At 36.9% G+C, this 19,656-nt stretch overlaps 1 protein-coding gene across 12 annotated transcripts in view; it reads left to right on the top strand.

Moving 5' to 3' along the window:
• The window catches only part of EYA4 (EYA transcriptional coactivator and phosphatase 4), a 159,036-nt gene that overhangs the window by 45,421 nt on the left and 93,959 nt on the right, over positions 1-19,656 (top strand). Inside the window, exon 1 of one of the 12 annotated variants that reach the window (XM_021392496.1) lies at positions 93-218. The exons of the other annotated variants lie outside the window; for them this stretch is intronic. The gene's annotated coding sequence lies outside the window, so the exon portion shown is untranslated. Of the gene's footprint in view, positions 1-92; positions 219-19,656 lie in introns of those variants that run through there. 12 annotated transcript variants of the gene reach the window in all.

Genomic DNA, 19,656 nt, shown 5'->3' with positions numbered 1-19,656 from the left:
TATACATATATACGCATGTATGTATGTATTTATATGTATAGTTTCCCAAATTGCACAGTAATGTTGTCACTTCCTGTTTTTTCCAGGAATAGTTATGTATTTTCTTCAGTTGTTGGATTGAGCAAAACAGTCATTGCTGTTTGCAGAAATACCAGAGATGCACCATTCCATGATGCTTACAGAAGTGGCTGTCAACCCTTTGTCGCAGCTAATGTCTGGTATTGTATTATTTTAAGTGCAGTTTTCCACTAACAAAAACACAATATATGTCCAAAATGAGAAGTTCTTGAAATTTGGCAGTTAAAAGTTTATTTTTATTTTCAAAAATACATACTTTGCAGGCAATATATCTTAAATGCAGACAGAAATCAACAGAAAATAGAGTTAAAGAAGAAATGAGAAATGGAAGGATCCATAGGGCAAAGTACACCTTTTATTTAATAGAGTAGTAATGTTTCCAAATACCTGTATTATGAGGGCTGCTCTGAAAGTAATGTCTCGCTTTTGATATGACCTACGTATTTAAGCCTAGTTGTCATATAATGGGGACTGAATACAAAAGATAAAATTGAACTCTTAAAGTCAAATCATTGCTAGAAGGAGAGGAAAATCTGATGCTTTTGTTGCTTAGGAAGTAAGTACTGTTGTCATAGAAAACAGGTTTGTCTTACCTAATTTTAGATGTCTACAGTGAAGTTGTTGGTGTCTTAGATGGTTACTTTGCCCCTCTCTTTAGAGTCAGGTTGGAGTTTTTAGTCTGACTTGTTTTAGACATTGCTTTTCAGTGAGAAAGATTGATCCTAAAGACACCTGCTTTTGTGCCTCTGTCTATAAGGAGAATGTGGATGTCCACCTTAAGTATGGTGGTCAACCCTAGATCTAGGAAGACTCTCTGTCCTCCAGGCAACTATTTCAGCATAATAATGACAGTCAGCATTGTGCATGGTCATATGTTGGTGTCTTTGGTGTTCTCCATAGCTAAACATAAGAAAAAAATAACTATGATTGATAGCTTCCAAATTGTTATAGCTTCAAAAATGGATAATGGTGGTTTAAAAAAAAAAAAGTGAAAGAAGAGCTGTCAGTCTTTCAATATGAGACACTTCTGGCTTTGTGCAGAGGCAGAGCTATAACACAGAGCTATGACACTGCTAATGAGTGGGGTTTTGAGTGCAATTTTAGATGCTGACATGTACTAGGGTCACTCTTGATACCTTTCTAATTTTTTCATATTGTCCTCAGCCCTAAGTTTCTTCCAGTAAACTCTAGTACAACTTCACAAGGTGTATAGATCTAAAACATTTGGTGGGTGATGAATGAGGTATATGTCTGTATGTGTGCCTGTCTTTGGTTTAGTTTTTTTTGCATTCCTCTAAGATGCAGGAATTGAGCATACTCTATGTTAAATTTCTTGCTGTATGTCAGGCACACTGAGGACTTAGATGTGGATATATCTATTGTAGGCCATCTATTCACTGTGATATTGCAGAATACCCTCCCAATCATAAAACAAAAAAGTCTTGTCAGCTGGATTGGTGGCTCCTAGTTGAGAATCTAAGACACACAGAGAGAGTGCTGGATCACTGATCTAGCTGGTAAACAGCAGCTTAACAACCAAGCCTGTTTCACCTGTTCAGCATTTCCCACAGGGCAGAATATTACAAACTCCTTTGGCACTGCCTTCTTAAAAATCCACATAGCATATGTGGAGCCCACAAAGCAAGTTAGGGTTTAAGCTTAAATTTAAGGTCCCTTCCAACTCAGGATATTCTGTGATTCTGCGATCCGTGCAGAACTTTTCCATGCTGAAGGAGAACTTGCATCTTTGGGAGCAGTCTTTGGTGTAAACAGAGTGGAGACTTTGGCTATGCATTCTTCTCTCAGCCTGATGTATTCTGGTGTTGTTTGTTGATCATGAACTTCAACATATGTTGTGCTTTTGTTACATTAAACTATGTTTTGGGAAAGCAGTAATATGCAGCAGTTCAAAAGCAGGCAAATATAGCTGCCTCAAAATAGCACCATTAGCCTACAAATGCACACATTGACATGGTACACTCTTATAATTCAGCTTAATACTTTTTTCATTTTTTCCTTACACTGAGATCTTTTAAAAAATTTGGTGCGGTTTTGTGGAACACAGGCAGCCACTATGAGATACAGCATAATGGAGAAATACTGGAGAAAACAAGAAAATGCTTTATCATTGTTCTGAACCTTTGTGTCACAGTACTTCATATCCCTACTTGGCTCCCTCTCTGCTCTTTGTTTTGTTTATTCTCTGCCTTAAGAAACACCCACATTAGTTCACTCTTTCTGGCCTTGTTCTAATAGTGCTCATTAACTCATAGTTGATATACCACTGTCGACTTCTCACTTTCATTCTTAGAAGCTTTCACTGGTAACCCAGTTTTGTTGGTTTTGTTTTATTTGTTTGGTTGGTGTGGGCTTTTTTTGGTTAACTAGAAAGAGAAACTTGCGTAGCATTATGGAAAGGGGAACAGGAAATACAGTACAGCCAGGTTCATCTTCTCCGGCTACCAGGGACATTTTTTCTGTTCATCTGTCACTGCTTCTTTTAAATCTCTAGACACTGACTTTGGAAATTCAAAGTAATTTTCTGTAAATCTATATGAAATATTTTTTGTGGCTATCTCACCTGCTTTATGATACAGAGCAGCTTCTAAAAATACTGATACATAAGGTCCTCACAAGTACAGCATTTAGTGATTTTTTTTACCATATTTGAAGCTGACCTCATCCTTCCTCATGCCATATACAACAGGTGCCTGTATTACCTTATCTGAATTATATTTCAGTCTGTGTGCCTTGCTTGTGAAAAATTGGTTGAAATCAGTTAAGAAATACAGCTTCTCAAGTTAGGACTAAACCCTTGTAAATCTGTGTCATCATTGTCTTTTAAAAGATGGCACAAGTGGTGACATCTGGGAGCCAATTCATCATTTAATTAAATTATCCTGTAATGAAATCTGCCTTAATGAAATTAATTTTAATTATTAATCAGGAGCTGACATAGGCACAAGGTACCATAAATAATAAATGGAAGCTGTGTCTGCTCCCTTTCTGAGAAAAGACCTACTTTAGAACAGCAGTGCTTTTCATGAAGCTGTGGTAGTTAGAAGCTTTTTTCTTTCTTCCCTTGTTTCTTTTAACACTCTCACAATTGCTATTGTGTTGCGCTGAGTTTGCTGTCTGCTTCAACTTAGAGATAGAATATTTATCCTTATACTCGGAGTAACCGTTGATGTTTTAATATTTAATTTAATTCAGTCATTACATAACCAGTCATTTTCATTATTCCAGAAGTTAACTTTTGTTTTCATGTATAATAACAGTAGAGTTAATTTTTAATGTATATTTTAGAGATGAGTGCTCTAGGTTTAATTTATTCAGACAGTGCCTGATGTGTGCAACTCTTCAGCTCATCTCTGCTATCACACCTATGTTTTTATGCGTGCATATGCTCACACACATACAGCATCTTTCTTGTTCGGCTGTAATGCCCATCTTCATGTGAATTGCATTAGTATTTGTATTATGAGTACTTTTTATAAGGACTTCTGTGACTTGGCCATAATATAAGTTTATCGGGGAAGTATGGCTGGCGCAGGAGAAATGATCCTTCTGAGCACCAGCCACAAACACTGTGAGCCTTTTCATGATCATCTTACATGTGGAGTGAACCCTTCTGCCTTTATCTCCATCAGCAAGCAGAATACCTCTGTACTCTCACTTGCCAAATGCAAACTAGCTTCACAAGGCTGAGGCTGATTACTCTTTGCTCACAGAGCGATTATTTCTTTGGCCTCCTGGGCCATGCATTCTACCTGCCAGCTGTATTTGTTTTGAAGGAGCAGTCATTAGTTTTAGTTCCAGCATTCCATGAATATTTTCTTTCCCCTCATTGCTGAAAAATCATTCTACTTTAGAAAGAACAAGACGAAAGCTAGAAAAGAACTGTTGATGCTGAAGAGTATCAGTAACAAACTTCCACATTCAGAAGCTTTTGAACAAGTGCAATTTTTGTAGGCTACCATTAGACTGCTCACCTGATTGCACAGCCCATGCTTGGGCCTCATCAGATGTGAAAACTCTCTGTAAGTTGAAGGAATTCATTCTTCTGCCGCCATTACGGGTTGGATTCAAGGTCCTTTTCAGAAGAACATCTCTTTCCAGCTCAGTCTAGATGTAATAGTGAATGAACATGACAGCAACTGGTACTGAAGGAAAACCACTGGCATCAGAGGCAGAAATAAAAGGTATGAAAAACCGAAAGACCTTCTAAGTAAGATTTTATCTCAGGTGAAATTGATAGGAATTTGGCATCTGTTTCAACAGTGTGGTTCTGTCAGTTATCATATTCTTCAGTGGCATACAGCACTTCTCTCATAAGCATTTCACGGTTTTATTCGTAGCGGTGGCTGGAGGTGGTAGGGAATTCATGTGCCACTTTTCCTTGAGCTTTCCTTCCTACGAAACTGCACAGGTAAATGCTAACTGTGGGTTTCCTAGAAAGGAAAGAGATTTTTTTATTCAAGATCTCTATGCTGCTAGTTATTTAATAGGAAGTGATTCTTCTTCCCTCCTAAGCACATATAACCGTACAGTTACAGTATATGGACCTTATAATGGTATCATGTTGCTTGTAACAAACAGTTGTAAGAGTAGAAAGATCTAGAAATCATAGATTGAAATGACTTACTATTGATTTTAGCAGAGCTGAAAATTACTTGTAATGGGAATTATATGTGCCTCATAATTATTCACAGGTACTGAGGATTTTGGAGAGGGCAGTTTTCACTTTTCAGCTTTCTGTAGATTCTTAGTGCTTGTTACTGTTTGTGTGATACAGTGGTGCCTGGATTATTTGTTCTGTGGACCTTACGGTATGGACAGTTATAAGAATCATACATGATAATGGCATGTTATAAATAATTACAGTATACCATATGAATCACTGATTTTTTGGTAAAAGTTTAATTACAGGAATAAACATATTTGGCTTACTTAAAAGTGAAATACAAAGATGATGAGGGAAAATCACCAAAGCTTAAAGCATGCCAGATTCTTGACTTATTTCCTTCCTGTATTTTTACTAAATCAGAAGATTGAAATTTGTTGTATCATGATTTTACCAGTTTCTCAATGTATACGACATATAATGTTTACTTTGGTGTATATGATTCAAAATGAACTTATGATCCAATAGGGCACTTGCCCCACCAATTCCTGTTTTATGCAATATTAAGCAATGTAGTAAAGAACAAAAATACTTGTTTTAGAATTATCTCAGGGGATGAAGATCTGGCTTATCATCTCTTCATGAATTTCCAAAAGTCAGGAGCATTCTTCTAATGACATTCAGGAGGTTGATGAGAAGAGAGCTCATTAGAATTGGAAACAAGAAATGGAAAGGTGAAGAAGGATCTGGACAGCATCATGGAAATAAAAAAGCAACATTAAAAAAATTACTTTAATGTTTAGAGATTCCACTATTAGCTGGCAAATTCCCTTGGTTAGAGTCCATTGATTAGTCCAACAATTGCTGGAGAATTAGAGAGTATTTTGGGTAAGTATCACTGTGTTACTTCCCTGTTATTACATGTTTTTCCTGTCTGGTTACTATTAGTATCTGCTAAAGGTGGGATATTGATCTCACTGCACTTTTTGTCATCTTGCACAGATCTCATACGTTCTTAAAGACTTGCAGATGGCCCAGCACCATTTGCTGCAGTAACTCATAATTAGCACTAATACCAGAACAAAAGATGTTGGTGCTTTCCTTTTTGCCTTTCACATGAATGAATATCCTGATATGTGTACCAGCTTAGAAGCTTCCTGTTGCCTGAGATTTGGTTAGAAAATGAAGATGGTTTTTTGACAGTTGAAAAAATTACATTAGATTGGATCATGCCTGAGGAGATTGTTGAGTATAGTGCTATACTGTGATCTCCCAAGCACATCACAGGATATACTAGCAAAGCATGTCCTGCTATCTTATCTACATTTCTTCCCCGCTTCCAAGCAATGAATCTTTGTGGTTTCCAATTCTTCTGTAACTGAGTCTCCTTGAGAAGTTTCACAGGATCTGGCTCCGTGCCACACCTTCACTCCAGAGTTTTCCCTCAGCTTTATTTCTGAACTCTGCTGTATCAAGGTAACCTGTGCTGACCTGATTAGCCTGACTGGAGTGAACAGATTTTATCCAAAGTCACTTGTGTGTCCCTGCTTTAATTCTGGGAACGTGTGACCCACACTTCTAGGACAAAGCGTATTCATTTGGGATCTGCATGTGCCTCCAAGCAGAATACCTTGTGCCTTACCACAAGGGTACTTGTCAGTAACTTCTATGGTGCTGGCTAGTCTGCCCATGTTGTCACTGTGTTCTATTAAAATGCTGGACAATCTGTGCAAAGCAAAATGTTCTACTGTTAGCAGCCAGGTTTGTTGATATGTGTTGGGTAAGTTCCTACATACATCTCTGCACTGCAGTCAAATTCAAAGTTCGTGGTGTTCTCCAGGAGCTGATCTAAAATGCACTGATGCATAGAGGAGTCTTCCAAGTAACTGCTGTAGGCTTTGGAACGAGCTGAGTATTATAACACAGGCTGGAAACATTCAAAAAGAGACACTATTTCACACACACACACACACACACACACACACACACACGCACACACACACACACACAGATGTGTTCAAAGGACTCATTATTCAAGAGTCTATGTAGAAGATTTTGTTCAACAGCTGCAAGTAAAAGTATTACTACCCAGTCAGAAAAGAGAAAACTTGCTTCTGGCATCGGGCTGTGGCAGATGTTAGGAAATCTGTTTTTGAGGGTGTGTGTGTATTTGCAAAGTTGTCTGCTGATCCAACTCATTTCTAGCTTTGAATGAGAATTTTTGCAAGGTTTCACTGATCTTTGGATTTATTTTAATGCTTTTCATATTCTGTCCAGCTTCTCCTAGATGCATTCAACAGATGACATACTGAAGGGTAATACTGGCTAGTCTTTATATACTTAACATGCCACCCCATCCCTTCAGCAAGTGCGTACTGAGATCTGGACAGATGTTTAATATCATTGTTAAGTTGCAAAATTAAACCATGTCCAGTTGGACATGATCTACTTGTAAGAGCATGGCTCTCTAGAACATTCTGGAGTCTTCTGAATAGGGCAGCCATAATACTATGCAGATCACTAATAGCATTGGCTCAAAGTCAAAACAGCCCCCAGGCCGTTAACTTAGCATGTTCTTAACTGCTTAGAAATGTCTGTTCCCCACAATTTGTAGGTGCACATAAGCCTTGTGCATTTGGATTGTCTCTTTATACTGTTTTCTGTGCTCCAAAGACCTAGCTGGTTTCTACTGAGTTTAAAATATCCAATTTGAAACCATGTTTTCATTAGGCTTATCACTCTTGCATATTGATCTGTTTTTGATCTGATTGGGTCTGTGTCTGTCCTATAATTGGTTTATCCACATTTTCTAATGTATAAATGGATAAGGAGATCTAAGGTGAGATATCTAACTTGCCAAGAAATTGGAATTTGTAAGTTCAGCCAATCTAGATTTCCACTCACTTTCTGATGTGAATGTAAATTGGTTTCAGTCATTTAATTTACATACCAAAGAGCCAGAAGAAGGTATAAGTTACTATAGGAGCAAGTAATTTATTAATGTATGCTCCTCTTAGTTTTATTTCCTGTTCAGCCTTTCTCCTGACCATTCAGTTTATCAGCAACACCATTACAAGCTAAAATGTATTTAATAATTCAAATTCAGAGATAATACATACAATGATGTAATTTAAAATTTGTGAATGAATGTGGATATAAATTTCCCTGATTACAATTCTAGATTCACTCACTTCAGTCCTATTTTGATGGCCCAAGACTCAAGAGACCAAAAATCAAACTAAAAAGAGAATTTTGTCTTAGACTGTTCAGAGAATGCTGAGTCTGGTCTATGAAATCCGTGGTAGATCTGCTCTTGACTTCAGTGATGAAAGAACAGGTTTGCAGAATAACAGTCTTGTTGCTCTTCAAGATTTCTTAGAATTAATTCAAGTCATTCTTCTTCCTAGAGCTTCCTGGTTTAAGTGTAAGTGATTTTATTCACCAGTTACAACCATGATTCAAACCAACCATCAACCATAAGGTCTTTATCTTTGTTTTTATTAGTGTTTTAAAATGTGTTTTCTTTAGAAACCTTCATTGTTACTGACAGTATAATCATTAAATGTGGACTTGTCTTGCATGTCTTCTGAGAAACAAGTATTTCAGGGAATAAGTGACTTTTAAAGTTCTTTTGGGGCAAAGACAGCTCCTGAATCTCAGCTTATATTTGGTTAAAAATAAATACATCATATTAATTCCTTTGTAGAAATCAAAATTTGAACTCATTATTTGGGTCACTCCACAAATCAAAACTCCACCTAAGTGCAGAAAAACAGAATTGAATTTCTTTCGTTGAAATAAAACTACCTTAAGTAGTTTGAAAACATAAGAAAAATACTTTAATGCAAGTCTAAAGAATATATTATACAAGAGAATTGTGAATCACGATTACAAAGTGAACAAGTCATCACACTGGGACCGATTTTCAATACTGGCTGGGCACGTTAAGGTGTGGAAAGATATACAGAAGTATTTTAAGATGTAACAAATTGAATTAATTGCTGACCTCTGAAAAAAATGAGTTTGAATTGAGCATTATTGAGAATTAGGTTTCTTCCTGCTTGGACACATTTGATACTACTTGTACAAATAACTTCAAAAATTTTTATAGCTGGTAGAGCTCAGCTTCTCTTACTTTGTTATTTATGGTTTGGAAAAGTGAAAAATTACTGCTTTTCTTAATTGAATTTTTTTTATGTTAGTTATAAACACTTGATTTCTTTTGGTAAGAGAACTGAAATAGTGTCTAGGAAAACTCGTGCAGGTAAAATCAAAATATTTAAATGAGAAAAACAATTGACAAGATTTTCTCTATTGTATATTGTAAAACAATGGCTTATAGAGTACGTTATAATTCTGTAGTTTAACTTTCTAATCATGAGTTATACTTAGAAGTTTTTCTTTCTATTTACCTGAGATTAGAATATAATTTCTCATTTATACATTTGATAATGACTCAAAAGCACTGTTTAAAATAATCCTATTCATTCAGTTTTTGGAGGAACAACTGTTTACATGGGTTGATAGTGACAGGACAAGGGGAGATGGTTTTAAACTAAGAGAGGGGAGACTTACGTTACATATTAGGGGGATGTTTTTCATTCAGAGGGTGGTGATGGGCTGAAACGGGTTGCACAAGGAGGTTGTGGATGTCCCGTCCCTGGAGGCATTCAAAGCCAGGCTGGATGTGGCTCTGGGCAGCCCGGACTAGCGGTTGGTGACCCTGGACACACCAGGGGGGTTGAAACTCGATGATCTTTGAGGTCCTCTTCAACCCAGGCCATTTTGTGATTCTATGATTATAATTCTAGGGTTTGTTGTCAATGTAAAATTACCTAAGTTTTGAAAGACAAAGTGAATCCAAATTATTTAAATAGTAAACAAAATGTATCACTTAAAATGTTTTTCTCTGTCAGTTTTCCATATGATAGACACAAGTAGTTTGGAACATTTTAGTACATTTAACAGCTTAGGTTCCTCTTTAAAGGAAGTGGCCCTTCTGTAGCAAGACAATCTTGTAGAAAGCCGTATTCATCACATCTTTAGACAGTGTGCATGAATGATATTAGGCCTCCTTTCCTCTTCAGGAGAACTTTCACTATTACCCTGGTGGACTTTCAGACCAATTCCTTCAAGGTGGAGATGCACTGAATCACAAGTCACCTCATGAATCAGCTCTTCGTAACTTGGTAATTTTCAAACCATGTACATCTTAAACATCCAGACAAAATTTGTCTTTGCAATCTTTATCAATGCCAGTAAGCTGATGAGGTTCTTGATAAAGATTCAGAAAAACAAGGCATTTGGTTTGTTTTGAGCAGTTGACAGCTACATAATCTTGTCACACAGTGTCAAATGAAAGACATAGTTAATGTTTTTCAAATCTCAACGTTTAATTGTTTATTCACATGTTCTTCTGAAACAGTCCATCATCTCTTGCTTATATATGATTTTCTGCACTTTGTTGAGATAACAGCTTTTTCAGGCTACTTATGTTGCCAGAATTCCTCTGATTTTCTTAGTTTATTCTTAAACTTGGTGCATCTCCAGGACCTACTTGTGTTCGTCTAACAGTAAGCAACTCTGAAACGTTTCCCTCTGAGCCTGCAAAACTAACTTAGTAATCTGTGGTCATAACTCCATTTTTGTCTACATAGTAAATCTTATTATAGAAACCAGAAGTTTAGATTTTATTGAACTTTATTGAAAATGAACTTTTATTGAAAATGAAGTGTCAGCTTCAAGGTTTCGGTGTTGGGCTTCTTAAATCTTTGGTTAGTCTACAGAACTGTTCATCTGTTTAGGTATAATGAAAGGAGAGTTCACAGCGCTGCTTCAAGCATCAGAATTTGCATGGATTTTGGGGAACCATAATCAGGTTCATCCCACCTAACTCCCTGTTGAGGCACCCAAGTTACATGTCAGCTGGTAAAGAGATCTGGCCTCTGCAACAGCAAACTGGGACTTGGTCTGCCAAGTTTCCCTGTGGAAGTGTCTCTTTGCTGAGTTACTTCCTGAAACGGGCTGTTTGTTTCTGTTAACTATTCAGAAAAATGTAAGAGAAGTAAATTTGTGTTGTAGTTCCCTAAAATGGGACTTCACACAAAAGCTACATTAAGATTACCCTGTGTCCAGTGTTGAGACTCTCCCAGTCTTCCCGTGCTGCCTCTCAGAGGGAGGGAAATCTGCCCTGTGTATTCAATTCTATTTGCTCAACCTGCTGTGAGCTTGGAAGAATTACAGAACTCAGATACAGGAAATAGAAATTAATAAAGACATTCAGAAACCCAACCCTTCTTTATGGACTGAGGCAAATAGAGTTGACAGATGAGTCCAGAAATGCTTATGCAATAATGAGTAGGAAAGGGACTGTAAGTCAAGTGCTGCAATTTAGGGAGTACCGAGAGAAATTGAAATATATTTCAAACTAATAAAGTGAATATTTTTCTAGCAACACATAATAAAGTTTTGGAATTCATTGCCACTTGAGAGAACGGAGGCTAAAACGTGTGTTTTGTATGACTCAGATTATTTCACAAAAAAAGACACCATCCGCAAATATTAGGTATTTTTTCTTTGGCCAGGTATAAATATGTGTATTTCACACAGGAAAAAAAAATCTGTAGAGGTGAGACTGAACTTCTTGTACTGGCAGGTTATTTCATAACTTCAGTGAATGATGGAGAGTACTCCTGTATTTACATTTATAATAATCAACAATGCCCACTGCCATAAATATGTCATTGTATACTGTATAACCCAAAGATCTCATCTGGTAATCTAATTCGTAACAGAGTCTGAAGGCAGAGATACCGTGGTTGATATCTTCCAAACTGAGCTACCAGCCAGCTCTGGAGTGCAGCGCTCACTGGGAAAAATGATTCCCTCTTCTGCTGCCAATTTGTCTCTGCTCCACTCTCAAGCAGATAGTCGTGTGAGAAGGACTTTACTTTTAACTCCTTTTCTTTCTACCCTGCCCTTCTGAGTAGACATTCATTTAATTTTTTAAATTACAAGTTTGAAGCTTTCTTTTATTCCTCCGTGCTTTTAATGTAGTGCTTGGATGCTCATAGTGTGGACAGAAAGCAAAACTGCAGTTATATTTAATAATGGTACTATTTGATTGGGCTCTGCCTCTGTCCAGATGTGACTCTTTTGGACCAAACTGGCAAGAACTTCGCTTACATGGCTTTGTCACCCAATTATGTAATGCACTCTGAATATGTGACAGAAGTTTTCTTGTAGTGAAGTAACAGTGCTTTACTTCGGTTTGCTGTTTTAGTTACTAGCCTCTGTATTTCCCCTCTCTGCTGCGCAACACAAGATGTTTCAAAGATTTCTTAGTATTTTCTAATAGTCCCTTGAATTCTAGTTAAAATTGGTAATATTTATAGTGGATTCATTTTGACTGAATATGTGTGTAAGTTGTTTCAAATCTTTGGAGCAATATTTTTATGCACTATTTATATATTTTAATAATATCTCAATGTATTTGTAGCTCTTCAGAAATATGTGTACTGAGTAAACCTAATTTCTAATTACATTACAGTATGATTTTTTTTCATTTTCAGAGCAGCAAGGAATTAAAAATCTAGAAAACAGAATAGACCTGAAATGTCATGCAGAAATGTAACAACCATGTTCCAATTGAAGTTGAACAGTGATTTATATACATGCCTAACTGTACACTGAATAATCTTATTAAAGCCAACAAAACAATTCACATGTGAAGAAGCTTAAGCATGTACATGTACCTTTTTGCAGTTTGTGTCTCACTGGCATAGAATTCCACAATGTAAAAGAAACACCTTGCTTAAATGTGGATCTTCCAAACACTTTACTGTTTCTAAAAATGGCCAAACTAGAGTTGTGTAAGTCTGAGAGAAAAGACAAGGATTTATCTGTACTCTGCCAATGACCAGAATCACTAGACCGCCTTCAAAGCTAAGATGAATTGCTTTGGCATACTGCAAGGAAATACCACTATTGCTTTTTGCCTGTATTCCATTAACGCTTAGTACTTGGTTTTCAGTTTGGACAGAAATTTAGTTCACCTGCACAAGTAACTAGGATTGCCTCAAATTCTTTCATTTTGTGTGTACTTCAGTTCACTTCCTTCACCACAGAAAAAGTCATTGAATCTTCTGCATTTTATTCTCAGTTTTGTACTATTTGATTACTGGTAATAATCAAAATCCCTGCTGGAGAAGCAGTATGCTAAGTTCCTTGTTTAGTCAGTAATGTATATTATTAAAGGTGTGTTTTAGGGAAGTAAGTTGATAGCAGCAAGACAAAACACTATAAGCTTTTAAAATTATTTCTGTTTCTTATTTTTTCTAACCATTTTGAAGCACTTTGTAACTAATGCGTCATGACGGTAACAGAAAGATGATTTCACTAAAGCTTCTGAGTTACATCATGGAATGCTATGATTTGTTATGTTTTATTCTTCACTTACACAAATCCAAATAGTGTGCAGAAGCAACTTACTGCATTTTTGTACTCCAGAAAAAGAGATCGTGATTTAAACCAAGTAATTCTTCCTAATGCTTGTGCTGATGCTGAAAAATTGGTTATGATGATGGAGGATGTTTGCTCTTCAGCACTAGTCACATGTAAGATGATCCACCTTTGAAGTTGCAGTAAAACCTCTGAAACACTACATTTTTTAGTAGAGTGGTGTTGAAATCTGTATCCTGGTCCAAATTTTGTTCTCACAACAGTGAAATTCCATTAACTGCAGTGGAATTGCAAGTCTGATGTGAAGAAAACTGGATTCAGTGAATTAAAACTTTATACATAGAAATAACTGGTAAAATATAAAGACGGGCCAAATGTTGGTAGTATATCATGAATAGTTTTAGATTTGCAGTGCAGCAGAGTACTGTCATAAGTGGACATAAATAGAATTGTATATTTAATTTTAAATCTGTATGTTTGAAAAATACTTCAGGATTCTTGCTTATGAAGCAGTAAACAATTTTGAGCAATTCTACAAATTTAAAAATCCTGTTGAGTTTAGCAGGTGAACAGCTTAACACAAGGAATTTTGACAAAGCTGTCTGTGGAAGCCAAAAGACGCACTGTGCTCTTGGTTATTATGGTGCATTCCACACCAAACTGATGAGCTCTTCTAGAGAACAAAATATGCCCCCACACCTTTTCTGAGTGGCAGAGGGCTTAAAGCTGCACTTAGACTTCAGGGTGCCATAGCTTAAAGCGAAGGGTGTATTCAGTAAAAGCACAAAGAGGGAAGTCTGTGTTTTGGTTAAGCAGTAGGCTGTCACTGAAGGAAAAAGGAATAAAAGTGTGTAGTGTAGCACAGCAGAAAAAAGAGCAAGCTGCTGAAAGCTGGATAATTTGGGGATATGGAGATGTCACTTCCTCCCTTTGCCAGGCTGTGAAATTCTTTGCAATTCCCACTGGTAAAGCTGCCAACACAAACAAAGGAAAAAAAAATGGAAAGTTCCGTGCAAATTCTCCTTTGATGCAAAGAACACTGACATTCAGAGGAATGAATTTATCAGCACAGTGTTCGATACAAACCTTTTGGAAGCATTATGGGAAAAGCACAGAGGTCTTACCCTAAAGAAAGAAAACGTGTAACAGATTGATTGATTATTTGTGGTAATATATTGTTAGAGCTCTGTTCCTAAGGAATGCTTTTAGCAAAAGTTGCATACTTAAAATGTGGAACACTAACCTGCCCAGAAGTTACCGAGACATCTAATGAATGTGCAGTTAGCACGGCTCAGGTGTACTTTCAGAGTACGGGTTCTTTACTAACACATTGGTGACTCCAGCATAAATGTAACTGCACAGAAGGAGATATAAAATTTTTGTACTAAAATTAGTAATCATTAACTTTGCTTTTACCCAAACTTTTCAGGGACATTTGTAAGAGAGTATCTCAAAAAGGCCACGTTAACTGAGCCAGCTAGGCTGGATGTCTGTCTGAAATGTCCATAACTAGACCAAGAATTTTCCCTTTGTAATATATAGCTCATGTAGTTTTAATACATTAAGCCATTAAGTTTTACTTAAAGCTCCTTTTCAAAGCTTTCATACAATTAAAACCATTTCTATATAATGTGGCTGTCTTCTCTGAACATATGAAAGACAAACTTCATTCAGTCCTAAATGGACCTTTTCTTTAGCTTTGTTTAGGGGAATTACTGCACAAGCTTTTTTTTTTTTTTTTTTTCAGTTGTAATTCCTTATTTTTACTAGTTCATTTTTAATGCGCATATAAATTTATCAAGTGGCATTGAAAATTAATTTGAGAAAAAAAAAAAAAAAGACAGCTGAATTTTATGCCATGCCCCTGTATGAATCTTAATAATGGGGGTGACCTCAGCTAAAATGCTGATTTTGTTGATCCATTTAAGTGATTGCTGAAAGAGATTGCCTGCTAGAAAGTAGTCATTTATGGCTGGTCTATTCCAGGGTGCGTCAGCTATTCCTTAATTGCCGTGTCTCCCAAGTCAGAAGCAAAACACCATCTTTTCTCTCATGTAAAAAGCACTTCCCCTGCCACATTAGGCCTTGCTCCAGGCACAGATAAACAGCATGAGTCCTAGCTCTGTGCCCAGAAAGGTCAGGCTCTGTTGCTGCTGCTCCTACTTTTGCCTGCCCCAGCACGAGAGCACTGCCTCTGAGTGGCTTCTATGCAGCAGCTTAGGAATCTCTGCTTTAGTTATCTCAGGTTTGAATTTGCTCTAGTTTTCTGGTTGTGGGGAGGCCTATGGCAATTATGGAGGTGCCAGTCCCCTTTCAAAACAGTAAGTTAAAGCAAGGATACAGCCCATGTTTTATTTTAAAAAATACATCATGCCTCACACCATAATTTCTGAACATGTATGATGAAATAGCATGTTTTTCTGCATACACGGAGGGAGGAGAGGGAGGGGAACTTGTCATTTGCAGAAACAGGACAAAAGCTGAAAAAAAGTGCTCGATAAAAGAAATGCAAGGTGTCTGAGCAAATGAAAGAGAGAAATGGATAGAATTTTGTTTACTCAAACTGGATATTAGCTAGATTGAAGCCTGACAAAGAGTAGTAAAATGCTACCACTCTTAATAAGTGTCTTTGAACCCATAAGGATGAAAATGATAGAAAGTGTGGTGTGCTGATAAGAAGTTCAAGTCAAAAGCTCTCAACATTTCAGCCTCTCATTTCCCTTCCAACTTTTAAGATCTGCTTCAAAAATTTAACTTCCTAGTTTTCATTTAACTGTATTTCTCTCCTGTACTTATTTAAATAAACTGTTTATTTGGACATAAAATAAATGTTGAAGATTATACTACAGCTGACTTTGTAGAGCCATAAGGAAGAAATGGATTTTAAAATTTCAATGTTGAGGTCATATTTGTACTCATCACTGAGCACTGATCCTGGCTGGAAAGCTTGAAAATGTGGTCACAAAAGCATTGTTTTAAATTATTTTTACCTTTATTACCTCACATAAGGTGTTACATGACAGCTTCGCTTTAGAAGGTATATCAAAACTCTTTTCACATAATTTGTCCTTTGACCTTGATGTACATTTTGAAATGTTCAGGATTTTACTTGTTTGTTTTAAATCAAAATATCATATTCTTTTAAAATATCTGCTGGCAATGAAATGTAAGTGCATTTTGGAGAAAATTCCATTGAGCCCAATGGAAGAAATTGAGATGAAAATGCTGAGGCAAAAATTACTGTTTCCAGTTTTGACAATTTTTTTTTGTGTCTATGGTATTAACGTTTGAGTTGAAGGTTTAATATCAAAGACTTAATATTTTAAGATAAAGGTATGAAGATGTATACTTGCATTTTACAGAGTTACATGCAGAAATAAATTGGAAAATATGACTGTGGAAAAAATATCAGGCAAATTAAGAAGACCTCAAAATTTAAAAACAAGAAATGTGATTTAAAATGTTTGCAGTTTGTTTACAATATAGAATTCATATGTTAATAAACTTTTTCCATTATCACTGCTTGAAAATCTGAGGTATCGAGACATCTGTATTTGCTTTGAATACAGCAGCTTAGATGGCTTCCAGTTGTTTCTCAATTTTTTTTTTCTGAGATTTCACTCGATTTGTTATGTTTTGGTAACAGTGTTAATTATGGAGAAAGCATGCATCTCAACATCCAGCTGGCATCTGCCATTTTGTTGTTTTTCTTCTCTGTACCTGAGAAGCTGTGTTCTGCCAGGGTGAGGGCGATAAAGAGAGGGAAGGTGGCAGGGATGAAAACTGAACTTTTCTCCATGAGTTGCAAGCTGGTAAGTGCACAGACAGAACATAACAGAGCTTTAGTTTTGACCAGAATCTAATAAATACAGGGTCACCAATTGAGAGAATTAGCAAAATAATGAAGTTTTTATTTATCTCCCTTTCTTTGAGGGAGATAAATAAAAACTTCATTATTTTATAATCTCCCTTGTTTGAGGGCAACAAACAAGCCCTCAAACATGTAGGAGACAATTGTGAAGTGTAATTCAGAGGATAGTTCATATTCCCATAAGATGTATGGGGTTTTGTGGGATTGCCACAAGTGCATCCTGGAGAAAATAAATAGAAAAATATGAGATGATGAAGGCATCTGATAGGGGTTTAAATATTTAAATTTAATTTAAATTTCTTGAGCATGTGCGGCAGTTCTGATTTGAGAATTTATTTTTTCCAACAGTTTGTAGCTTAAAAGAAGAGCTAACAAAGGAGCTAAAAGCAGTTGAGCTAGTTTTCTGACACAGTTGGGCTGGGCTGTGCTGAGGCACCATTAGAGCAGCCTGGTGAAAGGTTCATACCTTTAGGGCATATCGTGACCTGTGAGACCCAGTCCCACAGCCAGGGAAACGTGAAGAGGCCCTGAGGTGGGGCGAAGTCACTGTCTTGCGCAATTCTACGGATCAAAGCTCCTTCAAACCCTCTTCTAATGCAAGATCAGAATCCACTAAAATATTTATTAGGCATTGAATTTGATCTCTAATTAGGAAACTGTGACCAACCCAAATCTCATAAGCAACCCTTTTTTCAAAAAGTACCTCTTCTTCTTGCATTTATTTGTCATTAGTCATATCACTGTATTACCTGAAAATCACATTGACTCTAAACGTAAAACGGTTGTGATAGCTCTGGGAACGCATTAGACAGGCTTGCTCTACAGCAACAAAGTGTGCTGCTGTTGTGTGTTTTTCCCTCTAATTTGTCTTGAAGTACTTCACATATTGTATGATGAAATCCAAATGGTTAAAAAAGCAAAGCAACTGCAAAACTGTGTTCAAGAGAAGCTTATGTTCCCATCAATATCTGAAGAAGAGATTACTGCTCACGTAAATAAAACATTTTCCTTCTCTCCAGTTTCTCCACCTAGAGGAAGAGGGAGAAAAAGTAGAGAAAGTGTTCTTACCTCCTCTGCCATTTTTAGTAGTCTGCAAAACTATGGATGTAAACAGCAACTGTAACTTACATTGTCCTGAATAGTGTGTGACATTACTTAAAAGGTAAAGGAGTACTGGTGAGCTTTTCTTTTGCATTGGTATTCTGCCTATTGCAGGCAAGCAGTGAACAGCTCAGTACAAAACAAACTGCAGAATAAGAAAAATCATTTTGAAGAGAATTCCAAGTTATATCTGAAGCAATTTTCATTAGTGTGACTCTAAACCAAACTCTTTCAGTTGCAGAACTAGTCCAGAAATTCAAAACATTTCACACTTTCATATTTTCTCAAATGAATACAATTTTTATTCACTATCTGCTACATTCTTGCTTGCTTTTCCTTTCTCTTGTATTTATGTCCTTAGAGCAGTGATATAAAGGAAGGGTTCAAAGAAACTTCCCATTTATGTGTCTGTAGAAAGCAGCTCTGCCTTGGTGATTTCAATTTGCAGATGGATCAATTCCTTAGTTAAGTAAGTTCTTTCCTTGTCTGAAAAAGAAGGTCTTCTGCAGTTGTAATTATATTATCTGATCATTATTTGACAGTGTGGCGGTCATTTCTTTGGTCCTTGCATTCTTTGTTGGTCTGTGGCAGGAGATGGGGATGTTCAGGAAGATGGAAGTGAAGCAGTGAGGAGACACTGGCTGAAGGCTCCTGTGTGCAGAGGTGTACGAAGAGGTAAGGGCATGCCCCTGAACTGCCTGGGGAGCCCACAGCCAGGCCACTCTGCCTGATGCCTGGTAGAAAAAGAGACAAATTTTGTTCCTCATCTACTCCTGTAACGACTGTCTGCACTTCATTGAGCAGTGCCCAAGGTTTTTAGCAGTAGGGCTCTTTGTTTGTACCTGTCCTGTGGCTTTTGGTCTTTCCTTGGCAGCCTTTTCCATGCTAGCTTTTTCCTTTGTTTCCCTTTTTTGATGGTGAAATAAGCACGCTGTTTAGCATTAGCAAACTTTCACATCTCATGTAGTAGTTATTTCAGCAGTTAAGAATGAGGTTATGCCCAATGCTAATGTCAAAAACAACATCTGAGAGCTGATTATGCTCTCCACAGTACTTTATATATGCTCCAGTGGGTTTTCATTGTCAAAGAGGTGGGCCTTTATTGTGCCACATAATGCAGTAAAATGAGGATTACTTGGGCTTTCAGTGCATGAGATAATAGAAGCCGACAGGCACCTGTTTAAGGATGTACATTGTATTTCTAAGTGCAAGTATTTTATAGAAAATAAACAAAATTTCAAGGTAAAAGCTTTTGCACTTAAATTTCCTAAATAGGCTTAGGTTGAAATAAAGGCAGTGGAGAATCTGAATGGAAGTATTTATTAGTGGCCCTTACAGTCCTGGCAGTCGATTCTAATAATAAAGCGTGGGACCTGTCAAATGATGGCACGAATATCCTAATCTGAACTGACGTGGCTTTCTAGCCCAGTTCATCAATCATGTTTTATTAGTTTTAACAGAGCCAAGCTATCTGTCATTTGGATGTTGTAGTGGTGACAAAAACTGGTGCCGAAAATGTGCT

This window comes from Numida meleagris, chromosome 3, assembly GCF_002078875.1.
Source record: "Numida meleagris isolate 19003 breed g44 Domestic line chromosome 3, NumMel1.0, whole genome shotgun sequence".
Classification (NCBI taxonomy): domain Eukaryota; kingdom Metazoa; phylum Chordata; class Aves; order Galliformes; family Numididae; genus Numida; species Numida meleagris.
The sequence above is the reverse complement of the archived record's forward strand: the minus strand, read 5'-3'. Positions and strand labels throughout refer to the sequence as shown.